Genomic DNA, 6,682 nt, shown 5'->3' with positions numbered 1-6,682 from the left:
TTTAGAGCTTGTTGCATTTATACATTAATTACCCATTAAACTTGGTGCAGAAAGCTAAGGGAGGTGGTTAACAGCATAAGTTTCCTTATAACGACAAGATAATTAATGACTGCCAATCAATCTCAAGCCCAGAAAGTGAACAATTTAAACTGCGGAGTCTCATTCCTTTAGGTAATTGATTGTTTTTGGAGATCTAAAAAATGTCAATTCTTTTTCCTGCTCCTTTCTACCTCTTTATTTCTTTCCCTCTTAATCCAATCTTTCTCTCTCACTTTATTTCTCCTTCTGCACCTGTTTTGACTCTAATTCACCCTCCTTCTCCTCCATTTAATTCTCAATTGTTAAATCTAGCTGGTTAAGGAGATAAATGGCTGAGCCACCAGTCACCAAGATCCCAGCTGCCCATTATCAGGTCATGTTTGAAACAAATTGGAGCGTAAAAAAAATCTTTGCGTTGACAGGTTCAGGAAAAGGTCTAATGGATGTCTGACGATATGAGATGCCCCCTCCAATCACTTTCAGGCCAACGGGCAGAATTTTTCATCCCGCGGGTGCACGCGCACCCAACCCGAACGTGAAAGAAATAGCGCACGATGACGTCAGGCGAGTGTCCCGATGTCATTACGCACTCTCATGATCTTTCAGTCAGCTCGCGTGCGCGAGAGGAGGCAGCGCGCCCGCCAACAATTAAGAGACCTATTAAGGCCCTTGAGCAGGTAATTAAGTTGTATTTTTCACTGCCCGCTCAACCATTTGGTTGGCAGGCGGGCGAGTAGGTCAGGCGGCCTTTGCATTTTTTACAAAACATTATCCACAGGTGGAGTTAGGTTTCCCACAGTAAGTAAGACAAAAAAATTTAACATCCTTTTTAAAATGTCCCTCTTTGAGTGCCTGAGTCACACGTGGGGACATATTTATATCATATGTAAAATGTTTATTTCTGTATTTAAAATTCTTCAGCTCCCTGAGGCAGCCCTGTGCCTTCAGGGAGCTGTCAGTGCACGCTCCCCCCTCCTCCACCCGCGCCCCCCACCCCCCCCCCCAAACCCCCTGCGCATGCGCAGACTTCAGCGTTCGCGTTTCTCCCACACCCATCTTGCCAGCACTTGAGGCCCTTAGTGCGACTTTCACACTGGTTGCCATTAATTGGTCAGTCAGCGTGAAACCGTGGTTGGGGCCTGATCTTGGCAGTGGTCAGTATCATGGCTGCTCCCGGGGCCCACCTGCCACGCCCGTCCGGCGATGGGAAAATCCTGCCCAATATAAATTAAACCAAAACCCTAATAGACTTTTTTGCACAAAGTGTCTGTTCCCATCCTCCTTCACTCCAACATGCTTCATTACGATTTGAGGGAATGAACATCAGGCCGCTCCGATTTTCTGCATCATTACTTCCATTTCTGAAGCAGCTTTCACAATCACGTCAACTTTTTTCTTCTCCGCCGATGCTGCCAGACCTGCTGAGTTTTTCCAGGTAATTATGTTTTTGTTTTGGATTTCCAGCATCCGCAGTTTTTTTGTTCTTATCTCTGTGTTTAATTGACTGCCACTGCTCTTCAAGAAATGCCTATCTCCTTGAAGAAGTTCTGTTCGTCTCTGCGGCAAGATTTTCATATCTCTCTTTTGCCTTGTTCACCTTCATTGCTTTCCATTTCTCTCCTGGTGTTTGACAAGGTGTTTACTAAAACCCGCTTTCACAGCCATACCTCCTTTCTCAGTGACTGTCTCCGTCTCTGACTTACCCCACGTGGATTTCAACTGAAATTCCACCCCTCGTGTTTCGAACCCACCCAGGATTACAGGTTTCTCCGGGACATAAAACGTTTCTCGGACTGCTGTTCCCGTCACATTCTGAGATCCACACTCAGTGCCATGCGCTGCCATATGAACACACTCGACCTCTCCCTCCAGCGGTACCGCTGTACCCTTTTTCAAAGCTGCGCGTGCCCCCAGTTTCATTTTATCCTTCGTCTCATCCGACGCCTCAACAAGAAACTTTTTCTCTTTCTCTCAAGTGCTAAGGAAAGCAAGCTCCAACAACTCATCGACACCAACACCCATCTAGGACCCTCCACCCCTGCCTGTCCCTCCGTCCCCACCCCCATCTTCCAATCCCAGCCCCAGCCATGTATTCACTATACCCCTGACCTTCCCCTCTCCGATGCTGAACGTTCAGTGCTCAGCAAAGGACTTAGTTTCATACCCCTACGCCCTCATCTCAATGAATTTCGGGCTTGGCACGATGCTGAACTCTTCTTCCGCCGTCTTTGTCTCCGGGCTCACTTCTTTGGGCAGGAGTCCTCTCCCCGTTCAACGGATCCTTTCACCCACCTCCAATATTCTCCCTCCACCTAGACCCCTCCCTCTGGATTCTTACCTTCTCTTGATCTTTTCATTGAGAACTGTCGGCGCGACATTAGTCGTCTCAATTTCTCTGCTCCTCTCACCCATTCTAATTTCTCTCTCTCTGAACTTACTGCACTCCATTCTCTCAGGTCCAACCCTGACATTGTCATCAAACCCTGACAAGGGTGGTGCTGTTGTTGTCTGGCGCACTGACCTCTACCTCGCGGAGGCTGAGTGTCAACTCACAGACACTTCCTCCTACCTCTCCCTGGACCATGACCCCACCACTGAACATCAAGCCATTGTTTCCAGGACTGTCACTGACCTCATCTCCTCTGGGGATCTTCCTCCCACAGCTTCCAACCTGATAGTCGCCCAACCTCGGCGGCCCGCTTCTACCTCCTACCCAAAATCCACAAACAGAACTGTCCCGGTAGACCGATCGTCTCAGCTTGCTCCTGCCCCACAGAACTCATTTCTCGTTATCTTGACTCCCTTCTCTCTCCCCTTGTCCAGTCCCTTCCAACCTACATCCGTGATTCCTCTGACACCTTACGTCACATCAACAATTTCCAGTTCCCTGACCCCAACCGCTTCCTCTTCACCATGGACGTCCAATCCCTGTACACCTCCATCCCCCACCAGGATGGTCTGAGGGCCCTTAGCTTCTTCCTCGAACAGAGGCCCGAACAATCCCCATCCACCACTAGTCTCCTCCGTCTGGCTGAACTTGTTCTCACATTGAACAATTTCTCCTTCAACTCCTCTCACTTCCTCCAAATAAAAGGTGTGGCTATGGGTACCCGCATGGGCCCCAGCTATGCCTGTCTCTTTATGGGGTATGTGGAACATTCCTTGTTCCAGTCCTACTCCGGCCCCCTTTCACAACTCTTTCTCCAGTACATCGATGATTACTTTGCTGCTGCTTCATGCTCTCGTAGGGACTTGGAAAAATTTATTAATTTTGCTTCCAATCTCCACCCCTCCATCATTTTCACATGGTCCATCTCTGACACTTCCCTTCCCTTCCTTGACCTCTCTGTCTCAATCTCTGGTGATAGACTGTCCACCAATATCCATTACAAACCTACCGACTGCCAAAGCTATCTCGACTACAGCTCCTCACACCCCGCTTCCTGTAAGGACTCCATCCCATTCTCTCAGTTCCTTCGCCTCCGTCGCATCTGTTCCAATGATGCTACCTTCAAATACAGTTCCTCTGACATGTCCTCCTTCTTCCTTAACCGAGGTTTTCCACCCACGGTCGTTGACAGGGCCCTCAACCGTGTCTGGCCCATCTCCCGCGCATCCGCCCTCACGCCTTCTCCTCCCTCCCAGAAACATGATAGGGTCCCCCTTGTCCTCACTTATAACCCCACCAGCCTCCGCATTCAAAGGATCATCCTCTGCCATTTCCGCCAACTCCAGCATGATGCCACCACCAAACACATCTTCCCCTCACCCCCCCTGTCGGCATTCCGTAGGGATCATTCCCCCCGGGACACCGTGGTCCACTCCTCCATCAGCCCCTACTCCTCAACCCCCTCCTATGGCACCATCCCATGCCCACGCAAAAGATGCAACACCTGCCCCCTTCACTTCCTCTCTCCTCACCGTCCAAGGGCCCAAACACTCCTTTCAAGTGAAGCAGCATTTCACTTGCATTTCCCCCAACTTAGTCTACTGCATTCGTTGCTCCCAATGTGGTCTCCTCTACTTTGGAGAGACCAAACGTAAACTGGGCGACCGCTTTGCAGAACACCTGCGGTTTGTCCGCAAGAATGACCCAAACCTCCCTGTCGCTTGCCATTTTAACACTCCACCCTGCTCTCTTGCCCACATTTCTGTCCTTGGCTTGCTGCATTGTTCCAGTGAAGCCCAACGCAAACTGGAGGAACAACACCTCATGTTCCGACTAGGCACTTTACAGCCTTCCAGACTGAATTTTGAATTCAACAACTTTAGGTCTTGAACTCCCTCCTCCATCCCCTCGCCCTTTCTGTTTCTTCCCCCTTCCTTTTGTTTTTTCCAATAAATTTTATAGATTTTTCTTTTCCCACCTATTACCATTATTTTTTTAATATTTTTAAATCTTTTATGCTCTCCCCACCCCCACTAGAGCTATACCTTGAGTGCCCTACCATCCATTCTTAATTAGCACATTCGTTTAGATAATATCACCAACTTCGACACCTATGTGTTCTTTTGTTCTGTTGTCTGTGACATCTTTTGATGATCTGCTTCTATCATTGCTTGTTTGTCCCTACAACCACACCACCCCCTTCACTTCTCTCCCCCCACCCAAACCCACCCCCCTCCCCACACACCTTAAACCAGCTTATATTTCACCCCTTCCTTGGATTCACCTAGTTCTGTTGAAGAGTCATGAGGACTCGAAACGTCAACTCTTTTCTTCTCCACCAATGCTGCCAGACCTGCTGAGTTTTTCCAGGTAATTCTGTTTTGTTTCACAATCACGGGATATCTCAATGAACCTTATAGCCAATGAAGTACTTTTTGAAATGTAGCCAGTATTGCAACATAGGAGAAGTGACAGCCAATTTGTACACAGCAAGAGCCCACAAATACATAATGACCGGATAATCTGTTTTACTGATGTTGTTTGAGGGAGAGCTCCCCTGCTCTTTTTCCAATGGCACCATGGGATCTTTTACATCCACCTGAGAGGGCAGACAGGGCCTTGTTTCAATATCGCATTCCAAAAGACGGCACTGCCAGCAGTGCAGCACTTCCTCAGTACTGGACTGGAGTGCCAGCCTAGATTATATGCTCAAGCCTCTGAGGTGGGATTTGTACCCTGAAGCTTCTGGATCAACTCCAACGTATAGCTACAGGACCAAATCAAATATACTTTATTCCCAACGTTTAATGACACAAAATACTAGATGTCAATAAAAGAAAGATAAAAGCAGGAAGATAAGAATAATGAGAAAGAGAGAGAGAATGGGTTTGAAGAACAAAATAGACATAAATTAATGTCAGTCTAAGGGCAAGACTTCACCTCCATGTCATTGTCTAATCTTGCGCAGGGTAAAAGATGCCAACACTATTGATCATTGCCTTGGCAGTATGACTGGGACTGACAGGTTTAGGATGCTGAATTAACACCAGCACAGATGAAGCTGTGCATGTACCTCGCACTGTTTGGCTCCATCGTTTCCCCCAGACCCTTAGGGTGGGTGATGCCCTATTAGAGCAGGTGTCAGTAGGCAATTGAACTATAGGGTCATCACAGGCAGGAGGTAGGAGTTGGGGCTGCAGTGGGTGTGACCCCACTGGTCAGTGATCATAAGCAGGAAGCCCTGGCCATTCTTTCAAACCAGCCTGAGCAGTCGTACCTCCAATGCTCAAGAAGAGTCAAATTTAACTCAAAACATTAGCTCTGTTTCTATCTCCACAGATGCTGCCAGACCCGCTGAACATTTCCAGCACGTTCTGTTTTAGATTTCCGGCATCTGCAGTGTTTTGCTTTTATTTCAGCAGTCTGACCCCCAGCTGAGCTGGGATTGACTATCCCAGCACAGGTCTAGAATCATCAGACCTGGTTACAAATTCCTGGGGGTTTGACCTCTTGCCTCAAATTGCTCCATCCAGTCAAACAGCTCAATGTTTCTCCCCACCCCCATGCTTTTTTAATAAACAAAAGTGCTCAAAAGAAAATGAAAAGAAGATCCTTTTTTTAAATGCCCTGGTGATGTTTCCTTCCCTGGATTTTTTGTGACAGTGTGCAGACAGTAGTCATTAATTCCTGGAGACTCCAGGGCAATCCTGGAGAGTTGGCAACCCAGGATTGGCCTGGGAATGAACTTGGAACCAATGTGCATTTACCCATTATCTCATCAGAAGAACAACATTATGCATTGGTTAAATCAAATCTACACACACACACACACACACACACACATGGGCACAGACACACACACCACACACGGGCACACACACGGACACAGACTCACAGACAGATGCCTACACGCAGACATACACAAACACACCTACACACAGATACACATGGACACACACAAACACACCTACACATAGACACACACAGACACACCTACATCCAAACACACCTACCCACAGACACACATGGACACACACAAGCACACCTACACAGACACACCTACGGACAGACACACACAAAGACACACCTACGCTGAAACACACGCACACATACACGTCCCCACACACACACACAGACACGCACACACACAAATACACACAGAGATACACGCATGGACACACACAGATACACGGACAGACACAAATACACACATAGACAAACACACACACACACACACACACACACAGAGGCCAG

The sequence above is a fragment of the Carcharodon carcharias genome, chromosome 7, assembly GCF_017639515.1.
Source record: "Carcharodon carcharias isolate sCarCar2 chromosome 7, sCarCar2.pri, whole genome shotgun sequence".
Taxonomy (NCBI): Eukaryota; Metazoa; Chordata; class Chondrichthyes; order Lamniformes; family Lamnidae; genus Carcharodon; species Carcharodon carcharias.
Note: the sequence above shows the minus strand (reverse complement) of the source record.